This window comes from Rattus norvegicus, chromosome 19 (genome assembly GCF_036323735.1).
Source record: "Rattus norvegicus strain BN/NHsdMcwi chromosome 19, GRCr8, whole genome shotgun sequence".
Taxonomy (NCBI): domain Eukaryota; kingdom Metazoa; phylum Chordata; class Mammalia; order Rodentia; family Muridae; genus Rattus; species Rattus norvegicus.
In genome coordinates, this window is record NC_086037.1 from 39,449,702 (window position 1) to 39,474,250 (window position 24,549).

At 42.6% G+C, this 24,549-nt stretch overlaps 1 long non-coding RNA gene and 1 pseudogene across 1 annotated transcript; both read right to left on the bottom strand.

Annotated features, from left to right (window-relative positions):
- Positions 1-103: 103 nt before the first annotated feature.
- On the bottom strand, positions 104-6,328 carry LOC108353199 (serine/threonine-protein phosphatase PP1-beta catalytic subunit pseudogene; annotated as a pseudogene).
- A 4,986-nt stretch (positions 6,329-11,314) lies between these two features.
- LOC134483314 (uncharacterized) lies at positions 11,315-16,848 on the bottom strand. The gene is made up of 2 exons (XR_010060138.1): positions 16,403-16,848; positions 11,315-15,729 (listed from the first exon to the last, which is right to left on the bottom strand). It is a non-coding gene; the product is annotated as an uncharacterized LOC134483314 (long non-coding RNA).
- Between the last annotated feature and the right edge of the window lie 7,701 nt (positions 16,849-24,549).

Sequence of the window (24,549 nt, forward strand, 5' to 3'; positions counted from 1 at the left end):
GACCTCAGTCTGTCAGGCTGGCTTAGTGATATATAAATTTAAGATCTCTAAGTAATGACAAATTAACTCTGAGGAGGAATATTCATCCAAAAAATGTTGTTACTTTTCAGGCTGTTTTTCATCAGGGACTCCTGAGACACAACTTATTCTTCAGGAAGCTCTCTTCCTCGTGTGTGTCCAATTCCAGCTCTCTTGCACTTTCTGAGACCTGGGAGAGGAAGGCAGTTATTCAGACACTGATTTGGTGGGGAAATGCAAGTCAGAATGCTGCCTTCTACCACCTCAGTTCTATTGGACAGTCAACATGGACCTTTAACTGATATCACTGTTGCTAACTCTGCATGCAGGGCAAAATCTCCAGCAAGCCTCACAGTAATGTGGGCTGCCAATCTGGGACTCAGACTTATACCAGTGCAAACCAAGAACAGGACAATGGGAAGAGACCTCATTGGGTTGAAGGAAGAAAGGAGACGTCCATATGTGCCCAAGATTAAAGCCAATGACAAGGACTAATTTGACATTTGCACTTGGTTGTTATCCTGGAAATGTGTTTCCTACATAGGAGGTCACACGACCACAGAGTGTCATTTGTCACAGGACCAAGAATTTATTCAAAACTCTACATAGCATCCAATCTATCTCATGGATATGCTATAATGTGATATGTTATTCATCTGTCTCTATTTCTAGACTGCAGCTTCAAAAAGAGCAGCAAAATATACCTACCAATAATTCAGTTTCTGAAAAGTGGTTTACTTCCCAGAATCCTTGTGCATAGGCAGAGCAATGAACAATTCCATTACATGAGATGGTTGGCTGGCTGGGAGTGCAAATTACAAATGTGGTAGGGGAAACAAAGATGTATCAAATTGGCAAATTTTATCAGATATTGTTAAGCTGACAGAGCAGTTCCTCACGACCAGATTTTGCTAGGGTCTGGAGGTTGCTGGTTTCTCCTGTTCGTCTTTCTCACTCTTGTTCAAATCAACCAAATATTTCTGGTTCAGTGCACAATCAAGCTGTACCTCCTTGCTCTCCTGCTTCGAGGGGACCAACTTCTTCATCCATGTGTTCTGCATCAGGAGCCGGCTGTGCAGATTGCTGGAAACACACTCTGCATAGTAAGATCATGCAGCCCCCTTCTCCCATTACTACTACCAAGTGCCACTAACAGGGGACCCAGATACCCATGAAGACTTAATAGAATACATCTGGGTTTTTATAAAGCTGCTGCCCAATTACTTCTTTCAACCCAAGGCTGAAAGAAGTAATTCAGGGAAGAATAAATTGTTTGGCCCAAGCAACAATTAGCGTCCACATCTCTCAAAAGAACATGGATCTACAACTATCCATGAAAGCCCAATACATGGTGGCAAAATCAATTAGTAGTGGGCCAACACCCTCAAAGGAGGTCAGTAGAACCAAGGGAAGGTCATGCTAACCATGTAGTCCACGCACTGAGTTTGAAAAACCTGGTATGACACCATAGGTCCAGGTCAGCCTAATAACCTTCTGCTGACTTCAATCAGTACTGTTCTATCTAGAGCCTTCTGAAGATGCCTAGACAATCCTGGGATGAGTAACAGTCTTTTATGGAACTAAAAACTGAGTCCTAATGACCCTGGCACACTGATGTGTAAACAGCACAAGAGATAGAATCATAGCTGAAGACCGTCCAATCCAGAACAATGAAAGTCAGAAATGGCCATTCCATAAGTGACAGCCTTTCTGACCAGTACTTACCTAGAGAAGGTAATCTCCTTCTTCATCTCCTGGATGTTATCATGGATCTCAGTGTTCTCCATCTCTAAGTTGTGCAGAATTAACATGTCCTCCTTCTCCTTTCTCTCAAGTTTTTCATATAATTGATTTGACCTGAAGTAGGGCCTGGCCCCAAATGATAGAATACAATGATCATCGGCTTTTAGGAATATATGAACTCAGGCTGGGTCCTGTACTACCCCAGACCTGGAAGGACACTTTCTGAATTCTACATATTGGGATCTTCTTCAGCTTCAGAAACTTGTTTTTCTGGGTTCAGGACACCAGAAGCTCGGCATCCAGATGGAGGGTTCCCTGATTCCCTTTGTTCAATCTGGCGGACTGGATCTGCAGTCAAACCAGTTATGCTTTCAAGAGCCTAGGCCACAGCTCTTCCCGTCCCCTGACCCCACACACCCAGAAACCTGTGATTTCATTTTTTCCTGTTTTGACAACAGAAATTGTTCATTCAGTATAACTAATACTGCTGAGACAGACATTACACATAATTATGGAGTTGAGACCAGATATTGATACAAAATTATAATTTGCCCAAGGGATACAAATGTACAGACAAAAGTGACCACATAGGCAAAGAACTGTGCTGTTGACAGTGGGGCTCCCAGAACAAAGCACTCATATTACCCTGAAAGTGTTATATAGGGAAATACACAGGACAAGACATAGACCACTATTCCAAGTGTGGAGGGAAATATAAACATATAAAAGTTGTGCTCATGCATTTGGATGGGTGTACACACTGACACACAGACTGAGACAGCCCCACCAAATGTAAACTAAACGGACTCAGAGAAAGTGAGAGACAAATATGGAAACAGAGAGCACTGTGAGAACCAGGAGAAATGCATGCACCATTGCTGTGTCCGAGGGCAAGACACACATACAATAACAAACAGGCCTGAGCCTGAGACCTTCTAGTCAAGCATTGAGATGAACAGTTTGGGACCAGGCCCCTCAGGCTGCTACCTAGATCTTCTAGCACTCAGTCCCCTGCCTAGCAAGTACAGAGACTCTCCATAAACTCACTGCAATTACAATCTTGCACAGCCACCAGCTGTCAAGGGCTTTCCAAATGCACACTGGGAACTCACTCTCCCTGATTTTATTCCTGAATTCTTCAGTCAGACCAGAAGTCCTGCTTTTCAATAAATGGAAGCAGATTAATCCATTTTCCATCTCTCTCCTCGGGAAGGGTCAGGTTCTGAATCTCCTCTATATGGGAGATGAGGTTTAGCACAGGTTGGCTAGGGAGGCACAGCTTTCTAGAACCCAAAACCTTAATACAATAAGATGAAGGTGACCTTGCAGACCCAGGAATGAAACAAGAGCATTTGGAGCAATTCATACCTGTTGTTCTTGGATCTCTCTGTCAGAAACATCAGGCAATCTCTCAGGTCATTTCTCTCCTTGGTAATGAGCTGCAGCTCTTTAACCAGCCTCCCCTTTTCCTTCTTGGCCTGCTTCTTGCTTAGGTCAGTTCCAGGGGATGATGTTTCTCTTCCAGCATCTGTAGGTAGAGAAACACAAGTGAACCTGCATGGGGAGAATGCACAGAGTGTACATAGACGACAGTGAGGCCTAAACAGGAGAACAAGCCTGGAATCCAGTGTCACTGCAAGGAGTTTGGTCTTCGCTTAAGAGACCTCCTCTGTGGATCTCAGTTCTCCCACTACTCTATAGAGACCAAGAGATGTAAGCAGCCAGGTATTCCCTATGCCGGACATCACATGCTTACATGTACCACAGAGAAGGCTACTCCAGGATTATTATCAGCTGAACAGGGTACAACTTGGTTTCAGGACCCTAACCCCTGTGGTTTCAGAACTCAGATGATAAATTCACCATCCACAAAACTTGAGTGATTGCAGACACTCAGATGTCCTACCTTGATACTCTAGGCCAACAACTTTGAATTTAAAAAGCATTTACAGCCAGGACATGGTCAACAGACTTATCAATTCTCCTAACTGAAACACCAAATGCCCCAGAAGTGCCAGTAGGTTACAGGCTGAATCATGGTCTACCAGCTCCAAATAGTTTTGGTAATGTAGAAAAATGTTTGTAACACACAACCTCTAATATATAAAGCTAAAGATGACACTGACACTTAGAGGAAGTCAGAGGAGTTCTAAGAACCTAAGGTCATTGCCAGGAGCACAATTCTCTCCCTGCTACTACTGTAAGATATCCACTGTATTTAAAGAAGCTATGAGAGTGAAATACATTGATGCCCTGTCTAAATTCAGAAAAGGTGGACCCTCCATGACTCCTGATGGTGTTATTATGTCAATGTAACATAACAAATCCACTTTATTTTTTTAATGTGCAGATTATTTCTACTATACTTCACTACAAATCATGTCTATACACATGAGCTTTGATTATGAAAGCTCAGAGTAAAAATCCTTAGTGACATAGCCTTACAGACAAAAACAACATTCACATGGCAATTATTAGCCAGTGAAGCACCCAGTGCTCAGAGCTGACAATGCCCCACTGACCAGTGTTCATTTAAACACATCCTTCACATAGAGAGGGAAAGGAGAGCCAGCTTTCCAAGGCTTCTCAAAAAGGATTCGCATGTTCTGTGGGTCTAAAAACAAACAACAACAACAACCCAAAAAAACAAAACCAATGCAAGTGAGGGTAAAACCAGAAAGTTAAGCATGCCAAAAGGGGTCTCGTTCCAATTAAAACCTAAAGCCAAGGTACCACATAATCACATCACCAACTAGTTTTGGATAGTACTATATGAGCCTTATCTTAAATGAAATCTACTGCACAATAGAGCATCAATAAATTAAAGGTCAGAGTGCACAAATCCAAATCAGTGGCAATTTGTAAAAAGCGAAATCGTCATTATCAGCTGCAAAGTTTGCCCAGTCAAACTGATTAAAATCACTGGATCAAATAGTTTGTATCTTTTTAAAACCTATCGACCTCTAAATATCCTTTTTATTATGAGGCATCAGTTTTCTTAGTAAGATCCAACAGTTACTTAAGTAGATGAGTGAAGGAAAGTAATAGTCAGTGAACGTCTTTAAAGCTCTTCCCATTTTCACTCTTTAAAATGGTTAGGGAAGAACAGGAAAAGTAGATGCCATTATTCTAGCAAAAACAACCAAACAAAACAAGCCCAAAATAAAGAAACAACCAAGCAACACTAAAGCCACTTGACACAGATGGATCTTCATGCTCTCATCTGGGTAACTAACGCAGCTAGTTTAACTGGGATGCTTTTCAACTTTAAAAACTGTGATATGAGAAGATAGAACGTTAATGGATACTTTTGAATTGGAATTTAACTTTGTTGAATATTATAACAGAGTATACTTATTACAATACAGTGTAGCACGTCTTTCTATTAGAAAAAAATTAAGATCTTTTACCTTTCTCCTTAAGTTAAAGGTGTGACATCATAAAGGGTGTCCAATGGCTGGATGTTTTATACTGCACACATATATTATGAAGTATGTCCTTAACAAATCTGATGGTTTCTCTTTCCAGAACTCGTGTCTTCACCTTTTCTTCTGTGGTTTAGCTGTTCGAGGTAGAGTGACAGGACGTCCAGAATCCAGCCCACCACTTAGCTTTCTTTTCAGATGGTTTCAATATCTGGAACGAGCACATCAAAGTTTCATCCACACTCATCATACCACCAGCATTGTCAAACTCGCCACAGGAATTTGGGGCAGAAAATAAAGTTACCAATTGTCTTTTAGCAAAAAATTCATATCCGTCTTCTACCACCTGATGGGCTCGACAAATCAAGTCTAAATCATGACGATTCAGAAATTTACTGACTACATCATTTCCAAAAGTAAAAGAAACACCAAGATCATTTTCTCCCCAGCCTTGTACGTCCTTATCTGCTAGGAGCACAGTAAATCACAAAGCAAATCTGTATCAGGTACTCCAGTGGGTCTCATAATTCTCCGAATCTGTTCCACAGACTGTGGGTCTGGTGACAGTCCTCCAGGACAACAGAGGATTTTCTCATCACCAATAGCAGCTATAGGCAGACAGTTAAAACAATCAGTGAATGTCTTCCACAATTTAATATTAAATTTTCGTTTGCACTCATCATAGAATCCATAAATGCCGCTGATGCTAGCACACTCATGGTTTCCTTGTAGAAGAAAGAAGTTCTCCGGGTATTTGATTTTGTAAGCCAATGGCAAACAGATGGTTTCCAAAGACTGCTTTCCTCTGTCCACATAATCTCCTACGAAAAGATCGTTGACTTCTGGTGGAAAAACTCCATACTCAAATAAATTCCAAGAATAGGCTGGCTAAGAAAGATTTCAGGAGACGTGATACACAGCCCTCGGACTTCTGCTTCAGTCATCTGCACAATTTTTCCCGAACGATATCCTTGTACCTCCAGCAGGCGGGTGATGAAGCTGTCTATGTTCAGCTCCCCTTCAGCCATCCCCTTCAGACTCTCCTCCCTGCAGCAGGAACAAGGGCTTCTCCATGGTGGTTGCAGCAGCATTCTCACCTAGGAATCCCTGTGCCTTTCTACCCCAGTTCCTACTCTCCCCAGGCGCGGGCCCTCCCCCAACCCACTCCCTGTGGAGCAGCAAGAGCATGCGCACACCCCAGCCACCAGAGGCACCAACTACAAATAAAAGGGGAAGCCCTTGGTCCTGCCAAGATTGAACCCCCAGTGAAGGGGATTGTTGGGGGGAGGGCGGAAATGGGAGGAGGATGGGGAGGGGAACACCCATGTAGAAGGAGAGGGGGAGGGGTTGGGGGGTTTGCCTGGAAACCTGGAAAGGGAATAACAATTGAAATGTAAATAAGAAATACCCAATTTAATAAAGATGGAGAAAAAGAAAGAAAAAAATGGCACACATTTAAAACGGAAGAATACAGACCCTAATTTTAAAGCACAGCTGTGTCAATTAACTGTATCTTTAAGGAAGCTCAGAAAAGCAGGCCAACCAATTAATATTTTCTCGGTTTATGTATCTGTAATGTCGCATAAATAATAATGTCCATTTCTTGCTATTGTGGAGGGAATTACATAGATAATATGTAATCATGGAAGTTTTGAAGCACCATCCATTTTTCTGTCCATTAAATCAATCTTCCTCATTTCATTGATCAAGTATGTATGTTTTCTTTTCATAGTTACATGTATAATAAAACCAGTATAAAAACCTTCAGAATTATATAAGCTATCACTTTTAACACAGTAAATGAGCTATTCGTTGTATTTCAGCTGAACATTTAAATGTTCTTCATATGTCCCAATGCTAGTTTATTAGGTACCTATAAACTTTAAACTCTTTGCCTGAGAGCATGAGTACTATTTAATTATATAGGAACTACACCCAAGGCTGTCTTTGTATTAGAAGCAATTATATCAGACTCTAAGAAAAATTACTTTTGCTTAAAAGTTTGTGTGTGTATGAGTGAGAGTGTGAATGTGAGTGTGTGTGTGTGTGTGTGTGTGTGTGTGTGTGTGTTGCAGCACATGACCAAACAACTTTCATGAGACATTTCTCTCCTTCTGTCCTGTGCATCCCAGGATTTAACCCAGATGTTTGACTTTGGCAATAAATAATATTATCCACTAAATAAATAAAGAAAGAAACAAAAACAAGCCACAAATCAACTTTAAAAGAAAAGGCCAGAAGTTCACAGAATAGTAGCATTGGCCTTACTATATCCTTTCTTTGGGGATGGGGAAATAAATGTTCTGAAATCCATGATTTTCAGGAATTGTGATATTCATGGAAATTCAATTCCTTTGCAGATGCTCCAGTTGTTGTGGCCAATTGCTAGAAAGGTCAGCTTAAGCCTGCAGGAACCAACCTCCCCCCCAGCCCCCCCCACCTCCACAGAAAGCTCAACAGACACTGCCCAGAACTTACTCCACATTCCCCAGAACCACTTTCTTTGTCCATCATTTCTCCGAGACGAAAGGTCAGGCTCCTTCACTCTAGTCTCTCCACAATCGACATTCCCCCTCCCAAAATGCTTCTAAGACTGGAAAACATGTCTTAGGATGTATCTGCCAGACTCGGACTGACAGAAACTAGGGCACTGGTTGTCACTACAACATTGGAGACATAGCAGAGGACACCAAGAACTCTCTAGAAGACAATAGAATGTTCAAGAAGGGACAGCTTGAAGGACCCCCAGAGAGGACCTTTCCCTCAGGAGGAGTCCCAAGCGCCCAATGACCGAGCCGAGTCCACTCGGATGCAATCAGCAAGAGGGTTTATTGGAAAACACAGGTACCTGCGGGCACACAGTCTCTTCGGAGGACTTGCGCGCCCAGCAGCTCCAGCATGGGGCTTTTATAGGGATTGGGGAAGCAGAAGCGGGCGTACAGAAGCAGATGCATAGTTACGGGGATTGGTGGATTCAAACGAGGCACATAGACATGTTCACATATGATTGGCTAACTCACATGATGAGGTAATAAGGTATAGCTACACACATTGGCAGGTTTGGGGCGTCCTGGATGTCGGGGGCTGGGGGCTTATCTCTTCCTGCCAGGTGGCCTGTGAGTCAGATCCGGTACTCCTGGTCTGTTCTGCATTCCTTTCCTTATCTTTATGGCTTGCCAGTCCTGCCTAGACAGTGTTTCCTGTGCTCCTTTATCTTTATAGCCTGCTAGTCCTGGCTGTAGGGCTTAGCCCTCGGTCTGTGGCCTTTTGGGGTTTATTCTTTTAATTTTGTATCTGTGGCCTTTTGGGGTTTATTCTTTTAATTTTGTATCTCCAAACCTAGAATTCGTATAATTCTCCTTTCAAGCTGATGTCATGGGGAGCAGACTTTGCCTCCCTGCTAATGTTCTCCCTGTACTGAGCATAAGCTGAGGTGCCCTTTCCAGGAGACTTTCCCAGGGCATAACCACTGAGCACCTCCTGCTTCCAAAGCCAAATTTTCCTCAAGGCTTGATTATAAAAACCCTTAGTAATTCCTATGCATCTAAATGAATGTTTCCTTCCAAATCTTGCCCCATAATGGCTCATCCTAACTCTAATTATCCTCCTTCACCAATATTAGCCATTAAAAATTCTTGAGAAATAATACCAGTTTGAATATGCAGTCAAAATGTTCTCCTGTCTTATTATGTACAAGTGCTTAAAATCACATCAAGAAATAGCCTGCATGGAAGGTTGCAACATGGGTGTGTGTTAGGGAAACTCATCAAGCCTTGTGCTTAGCATTCAACGGTTGCCACAAAATTCCTTAGGCAGAAGACTTGGAATCATTATGGTGCTAGGAACAGTGTGGAGACCAGTTGGCAGAGGAAAGTGAAATATTGGAGCCACCAATGAAGGCTCCTGTTGGGCCCTATCTTGGTGTTTCCCTCCCCCCTCGCTAAGCCTTTTAGCTTGCTATAGCAAGAAATTGTTTACACCCTTGGCAGCTGCTCTTAGCCCCTGATTTGGGGCTGGGATTTTCCATGGCACCCTTCCTCCCCACCAAGCCTTCCTGCTTCTTGTTAAGACATTGTTTATGCCCCTGATTGGGCCACAACTGTCACCACACAGACTTTTCCTGTTTGGGGATTTTCACCTGGCTTCTTGTTTGTCCACTGCTTTTGCCTCTGGTATATAAGGACATCTCAGTAAAGCCTTGGTGGCACTTGCTGAAAACGGGTGACCTGTGTACGTGTTTTCTTTCAATCCCGCAAACCTACGCCCAATATTCACACACTGTCGAGGCAGGCACCAGCAATAGGTATCAAAATAGAAACTAGTAACTAGATTTAACCAACTTATCACATTAATGTTGTGTTTGGTGGTATGTTTTTGCTCTCCTAGAACCTGGAAGAGGCTTGGGGTTTTCTGTTCCTACTCATAATTTATTATCCTTCCCAACACTATGTGCTTTGTTCTGTTAATGCTAACAGCGCCATCCAATACCTAGGATATTTTCTACTGACATGTGTGACATGAGACGAAACAGTCCCTGTCATCCCTCACCTGAATAAACTTCCTTAGAGGACAGTGTAGTTGGAGGGTCCTTCTTTGCTCTCCAAGATACAGACACATTTCCAGTCTTCAAACAAGTCTGTCAGCCATTGTCCAGTGACTGACTTGAGATGTCCACATTGTCAGTTGAGTGTCTTCATCCAGCCTGCTCTGTAATTGTTGTAGACGATTAATAGGGTTCCAGCCCGAGGATTTAATTCAGTGCTACAGTACTTGCCAAACACACTCAAAGCCATAGCTGCCACCCTAGTCCTGTGTGCTCTAGAGAAAGAAAATAAAGATCCCTATTGTCTATCAAGTTTCTCCTCCAATAAAAGGAGAATCTGCATCGGGTCTTTTAAGTAACTCTAAGCCCCAGCTTCCCCACAGCTCCCTCCATCGATTCCACTATTAGTTCATTTTCAGTAACGCTCACTTTATTCTTGGTGTGCAAAGAATATGCACCATGTCAGTAAAGTGTGTGTGTGTGTGTGTGTGTGTGTGTGTGTGTGTGTGTTCATCCATGAACTCACTATAAACTTTTATCAAATGACCCAGAACACCATGGAGAAACCTGTCGATGTGCATGCAGAATTATGTTACTACTGTTCCATGGCACCTTGCAGGGAACACTGAATTAGTGGGCTGCTTTAATAGAGCATAAAACCAGGCTATGCATGGTTTTCGGTGAGACTGTGATGTGCAACACCACAACAGAGATCAGCAGAAGCTTCATTTATTCCATGCTGCTCTTACCAAGGTGAGGCAAAGCCTCATCCCATAGAGAGTCTGGTAGGATCTGATGAAAGGAGTAAACTCAGGGTTGAAAGCAAGTCTTTAGAAACAAAGAGAAAAATACAAAGTCAAGGAAACCGAGAGCTGTTTTTCTTTTCTTTTCTTTTCTTTTCTTTCTTTCTTTCTTTTTTTTTTTTTTTGGAGAAGATCCAAAAGAGAGACAACCCCTTCCTCAAACTAACAATGTACAAGAGAGACAATACATAAATTAAAAATCAGAAATGAAATGAGGGACATAACAATAGACACCGAGCAAATTCCAAAATCATTAGTTCTTACTACCGAGGACTTTACACCAGAAAACTGAAACATTTATTTGATATTGTTGATTTTATAGACAGATAACAATTTCCAAAGTTAAATCCAGAACTGGGAAGTGATCTGAATAATACGCATAAGAAAATAGATACTGTCATTAAAGGTTGCATACATTATATATTATATTGCATTCTTTTTGCACAATTAAACCCCTTCGAGGACATTGAGCTACGTTATAGAAAGTGTTACTTTTAAAACAGAAGAACAAAGAAAGAAATTGTGGAGTCACTGAGATACACTTCCCAGACAGGATCAAGGAAAGACGGCTGAGAGATGCAAGCAGGTGCTGGAATGCTGCCCTTGAGAAGAAAATGTTTTTGCTCACTTTACCTTACACTATGTTGTACTATGTCCTATTTTTGTGGAAGCGGCTCTCATGCTCTCTGCGTTATGACAAGTATATTGTGATAATAGGAAGAGGGGTGATTGTCCCGCGCGTGACTTTCCGCCGGCAAGAAGCACGCGAGACATAGAAATTCTTGCTATGAGTGATACTTTATTCCTATCTCATGGAGAAGCCCTGCGCGCCAGCCAGGCGCGCCTATTTAACCCTCGAGCACGCATCCACACCTGATTGGTTGTTTACTCATGATCTCATCAGGCACGCCCCGGAATGGGCAAAGACCTGGCAGGAAGGCACTCTTGCACATGCGCACAGTTAACTACCTGAAAGGGGGGGCCAGCTGGCGCAGCGAAGGCTGGTGCCATCTTGACTGACTTGGCCTTCCATGTGGGGCGCAGTGGAAGACAGCGCCAACGAGTGGTTGCGAATGTTATTGCGGCCCTCTACATCTCACCCTTATAATTATAATTTTATAGCAGAAATGATCACCCTATCGCGGGCAATGAGGAAACCTCAGCGATGTGCAAGGGCTGATCAAAGGAACACTGAGTCTCTCTCAATCCCAGTGCAATGGATCCACAGATCCATGGGGTGTAGGAGCAGAGAACTCAGATACAGAGAGTATCCCTCTCCTCCCAGTGCAATGGATGCACAGATCCATGGGGTGCAGGAGCAGGGAACTCAGATACAGAGTAAATCCTGAACAAGATAACCAAATTCCAGGGGAGGCCCCTTGTACAATGGCCACAAGTGCTTGAGTGATAATGGCCTTATCACGTTACTGTTGGGATCTGAGTTTGTAAACCAACCATGGTATGAATACTGATCCACAGCATAGGGCTGCATCAAACAGAGCCACTCCCGATAAGTAGTGAGCACCTCATTTGGTCCTCCTCAGCTGTTACCACCAAGGGCCGTAGTCAAGCTGCTCTTATAATAAAATTTAGAATTCCCAATTGTTAGTAACTACTCTAGAAAGTTCACCCACTGTACTTGTCTAACAATAGATTGGGGGAGGATAACTCCAGACACTGCAGACATAATGTCTGCAGCAGTAATGGCTGCTACAATAGCAGCGAAAGTGTCAAGGTCTTTTCCAGGACAGTTCAGGATCAGTCATTCTTCTCTGGAACAACCAGCAGACAATGGAACCATTTCTGAGATCTGTATAACCAGGACAGAGTTCTCCAGTCACTGTAGCTTTACACAGGTAGCTTTCTGTGAAGCTACAGTCTGTAAAATGACAACACCAGTTACCAGTTAAGGCAGCAAGAGTCACCAGGGAAATGAAGGGACAGCAACGGCTGGAGTCCAGTCTTCCCCAGCAAGCAGCAGTGTGCAGAGTCTGAGCGTAGGCCACAGTGGGACGGGAACACGCAGCGGTAACACTGACTGCAGCAACGGCAAAATCTCTGTGACGACAAAGGATGAAGGGGAATCTTCTCTCTTCCTCTCAGGGCAGAGGAATGACTCCAGGGACCCGAACCAGGAGAGCTGAATAACCAGGATCAGCAAGTCTCAGCAACCACTCAGGCAGCTGGCACACTCCTGCAGCATCCTGTAGAAAAAACACAAACATTCCCTCTTCCCCATATAAAATATCTGGACAGGAACATGTCAATAAGTGGATCTCTCTATTTCACCTAGGCAGAAGTATGCCTAGTTGTAGGGTGCCATAAACTTTGGCATCCAAATTTTTAAAATTGAAATATTTTTAAATTGAAATAAAAGGAGCATTATTTAGCATACAGGGATAACTCCCCCTTTTTATTTATTAAGATATAGTAAAGATATTATTTATTAAGGTAAGTCCTCGAGGATTGAGTTGAGGACACTGAGCACTTGTATTTATAAATTGACTTGTATATCAAATTATTGTCTCTAGCATAATTGTATTGGATATATAAAGAATGAGATTTTTTTTTTGACTAATTGTTCTTATGTAAGGCCTATAATCTGTCTGGAATCTTGTCCTCCCTTGTTAAGGAGCCCAGGCAATCCAGTTTGAGTTTTTAAATGTCCTATAAAGGAACAGTATTTAGTGCTCTTAACCACTAAGCCATTTTTCTAGCACCTCACAAACTTTATTTACCTAAACATAAGCATTAATTAGAAATGTCAAATCTTGTAAATATTGTCTAGATTCAGTCTTACTAGAAATCTCTGAGCTGGCAGGGTGAAGCTGGGAGTTGAAAGTAAGCAAATGGAGTCTTCCTCTTTTCCTGAGGGTGTGTTATCAACTCCATTAACATTTTTAAAGAGCTGGGTCTATGCTTTTGTTTAGTTGTCTGAGCCAGAGCACTGAAGGGACAGTGAGTTGTCAGACATTTATACTGAAATCACTCACTGATTTCATGTAGAAAACTTGCCTCTAATAAAGCATTAAGTAATTGAAATCAATTGTAAATCACAAGCCACACATTGGCTATCAGTATATGAATAGAAAGCTTGATTTAAAAACAGTGGCTACAGGACGTAATCTAATAATCTGTGCTGAAGCAACAGAAACTCAAGAGAATAAACAAGTGATCCAATCATACATGTAGCCTTTTCATTAGATGAACCACCTATAAATACAGTAAGCGCATTTCCTATGGGTTGTACGTACAAATATACAGGAAATACAAAAACATGTAAAGAATAAAATTATCAATTTTGTCTGAAAAATTTGTATATGTGATAGGCCAAATATCAGTATTTAGTAGTAACCAATTAATTGTTGTTTGGAATAAGATATGTTTTACCAGGTTTCTATTTAAAATACTTCCATGACTCTAGTCCACAACTCTGTACTAACACAGCTGAAGCTTTATCTCCAATGTGCATAACAAAGACCTAAGTCCTCTGGTAAGGTGAGGTACTTAGCCAATTAACATATCTTTAGAAGCTTAAAATTAGCTTCAAATATTCTTTTCTGGAGTAGGGTAACAGCTACTCCCCAAATATTAAAGCTCATTTTGAGAGCAAAGGTTTGTAGTAAACATTTCCATATACATAGAAAGATTTAAGTTCTAACTTCTTACACTGAAGAAGCAACAAAATTACCTAATATGAGGCTGTTAACCATTCTTAATGATATCACTTTATGGGCTCTCTGAAACTATAAGCAAGCTCACGAAATGAAAACTCACAATTGTTATGACGAAAACAAATTGTATAAAATCAATCCTCTAAATCTGTCTTGAAATGGCAGTTGGAGTAAGGAAACTGGCTGTAATGCTCTCACAAGTTCTAAAACCTCATCAATCCTTATAAATCCTGTAACAATCTCTACCTGTTTGATTTTTCCTTAATTAAAAATAAGTTTGAGTTAGTCAATGTAACACTGGCAATCCTAAATCACAATCTTTAAGTTCTCTTTGTAACACCAGAACACAGCCACAAGGTCACCTGAATTCTGAGTACGTGACTAGGCAGCTGTTCTCCCGGCAGTGGAAATTAACATTAAAATACAGATAACTTCTGGGCAAGCCACAACTTTGGAAAGTAAAACTTATTAGGCAGCTGTTTTGGGGGCAGTGGAATTAGCATTAAAATACAGATAACTTCTGGGCAAGCCACAGCTTTGGAAAGCAAAACTCAACCTCCAACAAACAATCTAGTCTCCAAGGCACCACAGGTCTATCTATTATGTTACAAAGTTTGACTGTCAATTCTTACATTTGGACTCACAAAGGTGTGGCCTCCAACACCTCAACCAGGGACAATGTCCTAAATTCTTTTAGAAGCCTGGTTTCTAGCATAAGAATTCCATAAAAACATTACCTCAATTTAGACCTGTTTCCCTAGGTTGGCCCATGTCACACGCTATCTAAAATGACTCCATCCAGATTACTAGCTTTATGTCAACTTTCTGTTACCAATATTATACCCTTTTAACCATATCCAATAACTTGAAAGCCAATAGTCCACAACCAAGGCAAGTAGAGCATATTTATACATATAAAACCAATAAGAAACAAAATTGAAATGGCTACACCTATCTTTAATATTTAGACCAAACACCATTTTTACCCTTTTGTTATGATTTTAGGAGAAGCACCTTGTCACCTGTTGAGTCAAGTAATAAGTCAGGGATTTTTTTTTAAGAGAAACAGCTATCAACTCTTGTATGAAGAAGCTGTTGGCGCTTTTAAGATCAGCTCGTGTAGACGCTTAGCTTCTGGTCAGCTTCTCCAGCTAATCTAGACACCTGGCTCTAGGCACAGGGCTTCAAAAACCTGATTGAAACTGTTTTTTATTCATTTGTTCCTTTTTGAAACGAGTTAAAACCAAGTCAAGGTGTGCACGACCAGCAGATAAAGTTTTTTACCATTTTTTTTCTTTTGACCACGAAACATAAAACATTTAAGCAACGAGAAACAAAAACCACAGACATAAACTGACAGACATGGACAGCCTGGTGCACCAGAGACAAACAATAGACAAAGAGGGGAAAAAGCCAGATGGTGTTCACGGCGACTATCCATCGAGTGGAGCTGATATGGGCGATGGATTGTCTCAATTCCTGGACTAGTCCACCAACGTGTTGAAACCCAATTCTGTAAGAAACTGAGAGATATCTGAACAGTATGACCGACATTCGCCAATGGTATGGAAGTGAAACACAGCCCTGAGTATTTTTACTCACAACCCAATTACATTAACTCTATCAGGCTGTGCACGGGGACTGAGATGTCCTTTTGTTTGATTCTCCTGAATAAATTTTCAGGCGGTCTGCCTCTATCAAATCTGATCAGTATGACTCTGTAAAGCTGTCGCGTCAGCACCCGGATGCCGCAGCATCCCCAGAGCCGGCGCGGGAGCTTAATTACACCTTTCATAAGCACTAAGACAAAGTTTTTCTCCCAAAATACTGTGTTCCTTTTACCTCCTCCCTTCTCACCCGGGGCATTCTTTCCCCAATTTTTCACCCCTGGCGGTGGTAAGACCGCAGGGGGGCCTGGTGCTTGAGATCGATCAGGATCCTTTCCTCGTTGCAACTTTTCACTATCCTCTGTTTCTGACTGACTGTCTCTCCCTGCCCCCAACGCTCTCCGCTTTGCTGTTACAGCTGGGCAGTTCCCACGCGACCTCTGACGCCGTTTGGCGGTAGCTAGAAACTCAAAGGTCAATAGAAAAAGCCGGAGGGTTGCCAGAGCAACCACAGCGGCACCTGCCGCGTCCGGCAGGGGACTGAGTTGGAGCAGATCAAGGCTAGCCATGGTCTCTCAGAGTTTTTTACCTGTATTCCATAGCTTCTGAATTTCTTCCGTGAAACGGAGGCCTCTCGTAGCGCCGGCGATGTTTTTGTCCCGGGTTTCGGCACCAAATGTCCCGCGCGTGACTTTCCGCCGGCAAGAAGCACGCGAGACATAGAAATTCTTGCTATGAGTGATACTTTATTCCTATCTCATGGAGAAGCCCTGCGCGCCAGCCAGGCGCGCCTATTTAACCCTCGAGCACGCATCCACACCTGATTGGTTGTTTACTCATGATCTCATCAGGCACGCCCCGGAATGGGCAAAGACCTGGCAGGAAGGCACTCTTGCACATGCGCACAGTTAACTACCTGAAAGGGGGGGCCAGCTGGCGCAGCGAAGGCTGGTGCCATCTTGACTGACTTGGCCTTCCATGTGGGGCGCAGTGGAAGACAGCGCCAACGAGTGGTTGCGAATGTTATTGCGGCCCTCTACAGGTGATTTGCTATACAGATATTTTAAGAAGAAGCCTTTGCTTAGTCTTATTTCTTTGCCTAGTCCTGCCTCGGTTTTTCCTGGTATCATGGGAATAACCATCTTTTTATATCTTGGCAAAAGGGAAAGTGAGGTAATCCATATTCATGCCTATATAAGGATTAATAAGCTTGCAGCTGCATGCAGTTGCATCTGCCTTTGCTCTGCATCCCCTGTGTCCTGGTTATTTGTGACCATACGTGGGCCCCCAATGCACTAAATGTTGACAAGCATCATCCTTCTCAGTGTCAGGTTTATTTTTTTTCTTTTTTGGAATCTATGATGTGGAGGCGTATTACAGCAACAATATGAAATAGCAGGCTGGCATGTATGCAAATTTCTGTGTTTAAGCTAGGTATGGGGACAAGACCTCAAAACGAGCTGTTAAGATGGGAAACAAATAATGTGTTTGTTGCTGGAATTGAGTTGCCTCAGCTGTGTTGCTCTACCTGCTCAGTGTCCATTCAACCTCACTCTGTTTCTATAGAGGAACTCAAGGTTTGCCCCAGCTGCCTGTGAGCTGTGATATGGGCAGAGAAAGGCTAGGACACAGTGCTGGTTTCCCACTCCTCAGTTATGCTGAAATTTCCACTACTGTACCTGTATATACAAGTACAGTGTGGTCAGTTATTACAGATATTTGTCTATATCTATAATAGAGGGCAACAATGATTGACTACACCCAATTCTATAAAAAACAAAACTCAGGAAACCTGGCCCTTGGCAGCAATGTATCAAGAAACATCTAGGATGGTGGGGCATGAATTCTGCCAAGCAATGAACTCAGATAGGTGGGGTTGGGAGAAAGATGTCTGGTCAAATAGCCCACTGGATTCACATTGTATCATCTTGATTTAATCTAAGGACAAAGAAGTGGAGTATCTCTGATGGCTTTCTTCTAACCCCTTGTAAGGATCACTGGGGTTTGACCTCAGTTCTTCACAATTCTTGCTGGGGCAGCAACACTCAAAGAAGCTTGAGATTGCCATAGGCACAGTATTAGGATAGAAATGCTGAGTAGATGATACTAAGTTGTTCAGATGGTGATACTCATTTGCAGGCATTCTTATCCTGGACCTAAGGAAAGAGAGATCAAGGTACTTAGAATAGAGAGATCATTTCCAGTTCTTTTCTACCATTCCAGAATGAAAGACTGGTCGGCAGAGAATGGTAAAAATTCAAGAATTGGTAGATGATGCTTTGAATGAAGGGTGGGTTTCAGTGCTGGTTTTAGACAGGGTCTCAATTACTCCATGTTGTTCTCTACATTGCTCGTCAGGTTCACTTTGAGCTCAGATAAACCTGCTTCCTCTTTCCAATACACAGTCTTACAAAGCCCCCTCCAAGGACTATGAGGACATTCTCAGCCATTGAGAACTGAGGTGTGTAGCCCACAAATATAGCTTTATCCACGTTCTTCCACGTCTACCAGCCATTTCAGATCGTTGTTGTAATATGCCTGACAATCAAGGACATAGAAAAATAACTTGATACATAGCAAGGACATGGCAATCATATCCTGTGTCGTTATGTATGTTCTGGATGAGGTTTGTTAAAATGACAATATTGCACAAACCCATCAAATTAAGGGTCACTATGCACTGTCATACCTAAAATGGCTTAATGAGAGCTGACCACTGGACCACTCTTCTGTAACTTCACATGAGAGGTTTGTGCTTGTGTTTTTTCTTTTTCTTTCTTTCTTTGTTTCTTGTTTGTTTGTTTATTTATTTATTTATTGCTTTCTGTGTTGTCAGGAAGATAGTTCAACTCATGGAACTGCCCCCAAAATCTGAGCTATGCATCTGACCAACTAGTATTAGTGTATACATACAATAAAATAACTTGTTTTTTTTTTTACTACGATGGATGCTTTTGTGTTTTGAGGGGTGACCCATGAACCAGAAGTGAAGATGCTTGTTTCTTACTCTGTCCACTGAGTTATGTCCCTAGGCTTATCCTACTCCTTTGGCTGCACCCCCCACATCTACGGACGATTATTCAGATTGAATCGCATGTTAGAGCTTAGAGAGGCCGTAAGCAATCCTGCTTTGGTAACTTAAGTGCAAAGAGGAGAGCCCCACACTCAGCCTGAGGGTGCATTCACTGGTGGATCCAATATTTCAGTTTCCTCTGCCAACATATCTCCACATTGTTGCCAGGACCACAATGAATGCAATTCTTTCTCCTAAGGAATCTGGTGGCAACTGTCAAATGTTAAGCACAAAGCTTCAGGTTGTACCCATAAAACACACCCACATTGCAAACTACCCTGCAGGCTATTTCTGGGTGTGATTTCATTCACCTGCACATCATGAGACAGGAGACCTCTTTGGCTACATATTTGAACTGGTGTGATTTCGCAGCAATTTTTAATGAGTAACATTGCTGAGTGAGGAGAATTTGAGGTAGGATGAAACATTTCTGTGCAGGGATTCAGGAAGAAGCACTCATTTAGATACATAGCAATGACTTAGGTTTTTCCAATCAATCCTAGGGCCAAATTTGGCTTTGGAAGCATCTGGTGCTCAGTGGTTATGCCAAAGGGAACTCTCTTAAAAAGGGCCCATCAGCTTTTGCTCAGTACAGGGAGAACATTAGCAGGGAGGCAAAGTTTGTTATCCATGATATCAGCCATCCCTTCTTGGACATTCTATTGTCTCCTAGGGAGTCCTTGGAATCCCTGTGTTGTCACCAGTGTTGTAGTGACAACCAGTTCCCTAATTTTTCTCTCTTAGTGTCCAAAGGATATATCCACAGGCATGTTTGCCCATCTTCGCAGGCGCTTTGGGAGAGTTGATGTTGATGGAGAAGAGTCTAGAGTGAAGCAAACGAAACCTGAAAGTAATGATGGACACAGGACGTGGTCATGTGGAATGTGGAGTAAGTTCTGGGCAGTGTATGTTGAGCTTCCTGTCAGGGGTGTGTGTGGGGGCCTTCAGCTGGCCTTTATACCAATGGGCCACAACCACTGGAACATCTCCAATGATAGTGAATGCCATGATTATCACAATTCCTGAAAGTCAAGGTTTTCACATCATTAGTTTCTCCATAACCACATGGAGGATAATGCAATGACTATGCTATTATCCTATGACCTTCTAGCCTTTACTTTTACCGTGTATTCGGTGTGTTAAATAGATATAATAACACCATCAGGAGTCATGGAGGGTATAACTTCTCTGAATAAAAAAGGGCATCAAGGTAGTTCACTTTCATTTCTTCCTGAAATTCAGTGTCTATCTGACAGTAGTAACAGGGAGAGAATTGTGCTCCTGGACATGACCTTATATTCTTAGAACTCCTCTGACTACCTCTGCTGAGAGGGCCAACCTTACCTTCATATATTAGAGGTTCTGTGTGGCAGATATTTTTCTACAGTAGCCAAACTATTTGGAGCGGGTAGACCAAGAAAGAGCCTGTAACCTATTGGCACTTCTGGGGCATTAGTCATTTCAGTAGGGGGAATTAATAAGTCTGTTGACCTTTTCCTCACCCTGCATGACTTTTTAATCCAAAGTTATTGGACTAGAGTAACAGTGTAGGATATCTGAGTATCCCTGATCACTCTAGTCTTTGTGGATGCTGAATTGATGATCTGACTTCTGAAACCAGAGGGGTGAGGGTCCTGAAACCAGGTTATAGCCCGCGTAGGTGTTAATAATCCTGGAGAAGCCATCTCTCTGGTACTTGTAAGCCTGTGTAGGCGGGCATAGGGAACACCCTGGCTGCATACACCTCTTGGTCTCTATACAGTAGTGGGGGAACTGTGATCCACTTAGGAGGCCTCTTACACATAGAACAAACTCCTGGCAGCGACACTGGCTTCCAGGCAAGTTCTCCTGTTAGGGCCTCACTGTGGTCTGTGTATGCTCTATGCATTCTCCCCATGCAGGTTAACTTGTGTTCTTCTACCTACAGAGGCCTGCAGACAGATGTCATCCCATGAAACTGTCCTAAACAAGGTGCAGGCCAAGGAGGAAGAGGAGAGGCTGGTGAGAGAGCTCGAGCTAACTACCAAGGAGAGAAATGAGCTGACAGATCGCCTTCTTTATGTGACAGGTGGATCCATGAACAAGAGGTATGCATTGCGCCAAATGCTCTTGTGTCATTCACCACTGTGTACTATCATTCTCATCTTACCCTATTAAGGTGGTGGGGTCTAGAATGCTGTGCCTCCCAAAAGACCTTGTTCTAAACCTCATCTCCCATATAGAGGAGATTCAGAACCTGACCTTTGGTCAGAAGTGAGTTTGGAAATGGACTCTCTGATTCCTCCTGTTGAAAATCTGAACTTGTGATCTGAGTGAAGATTTCAGGGATAAAGTCACTGGAGCATGAGTTCCCAGTGTACAATTGGAAAGCCCTTGACAGGTGGTAGCTTTGCAAGGTCTAGGTGCTGTGAGTTTGTGGAGAGTGTTTGTACTTGCCAGGAAGATGACTGAACGCTATCATCTCCTTGCAGCAGCCTTAGGTGAAAGGTCCCACATTGTTCATATCAATGCTTAACTAGAAGTCCTGAGGCTCTGGCATGTTCTCTCTTGTTTGTGTGCCTTACACTCTGAGACAGTAATCGTGCATGCATTTCTACTGATTCTCATTGTGCTCTTTCCATATTTGTCTCTCTTTCTCATTCTCTGCGTCTGTTTACTTTTCTTTTCTTGTGAGTGTGTCCCATATTGTGTGTCTGTATGTGCACAGGTCTGCATGCATATGCACAACTTTTATGTGTTTCTATGTCCCTCCACCCTTGGAATTTAGGGGTCTGTTTTTGGTCTCAGGATTTACCTGTGTGATAGTTTCATGGAGATTTGAGTGCTTTATTTTGGAAACCCGACTTTCAACAGCACAGTTCTTTGCCTATGTGGTCACGTTTGTCTCTACATTTGTATAAAGCATGGGCAGATTCTAAGTTTGTGGCAATATCTTGTCTCATCTCCATAATTATGTGTACTGTCTGCCTCTAGAATATTAGTTATCCGGCTTGTAGCATTCCAGTTGTCAAAACAGGAAAAATGAAATCACAGCTTTCTGGGTGTGTGTGTGTGTGTGTGTGTGTGTGTGTGTGTGTGTGTGTGTGTGTGTGTTGGCATAAGAGCTGTGGCCTAGGCTCCTGATAGGTTTGAATGCAGATCCAGCCCTCCTGATTGAAAAAAAGTGAGCCAGGGAACCCTTTATCTGGGTGTTTAGCTTCTTGGGGCACAATTCCAAGCTTCTGAAGCTGAAGAAGATCCTAATATGTAGAATTCAGAAAGTGTCCTCCAAGGCTGGGGTAGTACAGGACCCAGCCTGAATTCATATAATCCTAAACGGCGATCTTCTTTGGGTTCTATCTTCCTGGGGGCATCCCCTTCTTCAGGCCAAATCCATTTTATGAAAAATTGAAGATAAAGGAGAAAGAGGTCATGTCATTACTGCACAACTTAGACATAAAGAACATTGAACATCATGAGAAATTTCAGGAGCTCAAGAAGGAGATTAACTTCTATTGGTAAGTACTGGTCAGAAGGGCCCATCACTTGTGGAATGGCCATTTCTGCCTCTCTTTGTTCTGGACTGGAGAGCCTGCAGCTCTGGGTCCATCTCTTCTGCTGTTTAAATATCACTGTTAAATATCACTTTTGGACTCAGTTTCAGTTCCATGAGAGAATGTTACTTATCACCACAGTGTCTATGCATCTTTAGAAGGCTCTGGATAGAACTATACTGATTCAGGCATCACAGTGTTATTAGGCCGACCTGGGCCTCTGGGGTCATACCAGTTTTAACAAAGCTCAATGTGTGGACCACATGGTTAGCATAACCTTCCCTTGGTTCTACTGTCCTCTTGTGGTTGTTTGCTGCCTACTAATTGATGTTGCCCCCATGCATTGGGCTCTCATGGGTAGTTGTAGATCCCTTGTTCTTCTGGAGAGACATCGACTCTTATTGGTGCTTGGGTCAAAGAAACAATATATTCTTCCCTGAATTGGCCATTTGCTGTTTGTGCAGCAGCCTTACATGTATGGAGATGTATTCTATGAAGTCTTTATGGGTATCTGGTTCCTGGTGGAGTTTGTGGGATTTGGCAGTTGGAATGGTAGGAAGAGGCTACAGGATCTTACTAGGCAGAGTGTGTTTCCAGAAACCTGCACAGCCGGCTCCTGATGGACCAGGCATGTATGAAGAAGAAGTTGGTCACATTGAAGCAGGAGAGCAAGGAGGTACAGCGATATTTGTTTGAGTTGAACCCGAATGATGAAGACGAAGAGGAGAAGACCAGCAACCTCCAGACCCAGCAAAATTTGGTAGGAACAAGCAGCTGAGTCAGATTAACAATGTCTGATACCATTTGCCTATTGGATACATCTTTGCTTTCCTCTATCATCTTTCTAATCTCCCCACACCCAATCAGTCACCCACCTCATGTGATAGAGTTATTCATTGCTCTGTCTATGCACAAGTATTCTGGGAAGTTAACCACTTTTAAGAAACTGAACTATGGGCAAGTATACTTTTCTGCCCTTTTTGAAACTGCAGTCCAGGAATGGTGACAGAGGAATCACATATCACATTACTGCATCTCCCTGTCATAGATTGGATGCTATGAAGAGTTTTGAACAAGTTCTTGGTCCTGTGACAAAGGTCATACAGGGGTCCTGTGATGGTTGGAAGCACCTTGCAGGGATAAGAACCAAGTGCAAATGGCAAATGAGTCCTGGTCATTGGCTTTGAGCTGGGTATCATGTGGCCTTCTCCTTTCTTCCTGCAACCCAGTTAGGTCTCTTCTCGTTTACCCGTTCTTGGTTTGCACTGGTAGAAGTCTGAGTAGCAGCTTGTTATCCCACATTACTGTAAGGGTTGCTGGTGATGTTCCCCAACCTGCAGAGATATCAGCAATGATTTCAGTGAAAAGATCAGTGCTGTCCATCCAATGCAGCTGAAGGGACAGAAGGCAGCAACTTAACAGCTGGTATGCATATCCCCACCAAATCAGTGTCTTAATAGCTGCCTTCTTCTCCCAGGTCTCAGAACCTGCAGGAGAGATGGAATAGGACTGATCCCAGGAAGACAGCCCCCTGAAGAATGAGTTTCTCAGGAGTTCCCTGCTGAGGATAACCCTCAACAGTGAAAGATGCTTTTTGGGTGAATATTCTTCTTCTCAGTTAATTTCCTCAATGTCTAGAGACCCTAAATTTATGTATCCGTATGCCGGCCTGTCTGATTGAGGTGTTTCTCCTTCCTCATTCCTACAACACCATTTGAGAGACAACTATGCGGACTGCCTTGACATCTCGTGTCCTAGAGGAGAAACAGCACTACAACTGTGTTTCTAAATGTTCATTAAGAAAATGCTGTTAAGAAATGTTTTTGGTTATGATTTTCATTGAATTTTCCTTTTGTAGTTTCATAGTTATATATTCTTCTTATACTTTTCATTTTTTATACCATTTTAGTTGTTCATTTTATGCCTTCTTTTTGTAAATTGTATTCCTTATGAATAAAAATTGATTTGTAACTCTTGACTCTTAAGACCATCTTATTCAAGGGTCCTTCCCCTTGTGTACACATAGAACTGACAGCTCGATATGGACCTTTGCATGGTCCAGGGAGCATGGGTAAATAGTGAATTCAAAGCCACCAAGGGGTACACAGGGTGATAGTGTCCTTTGTGTGG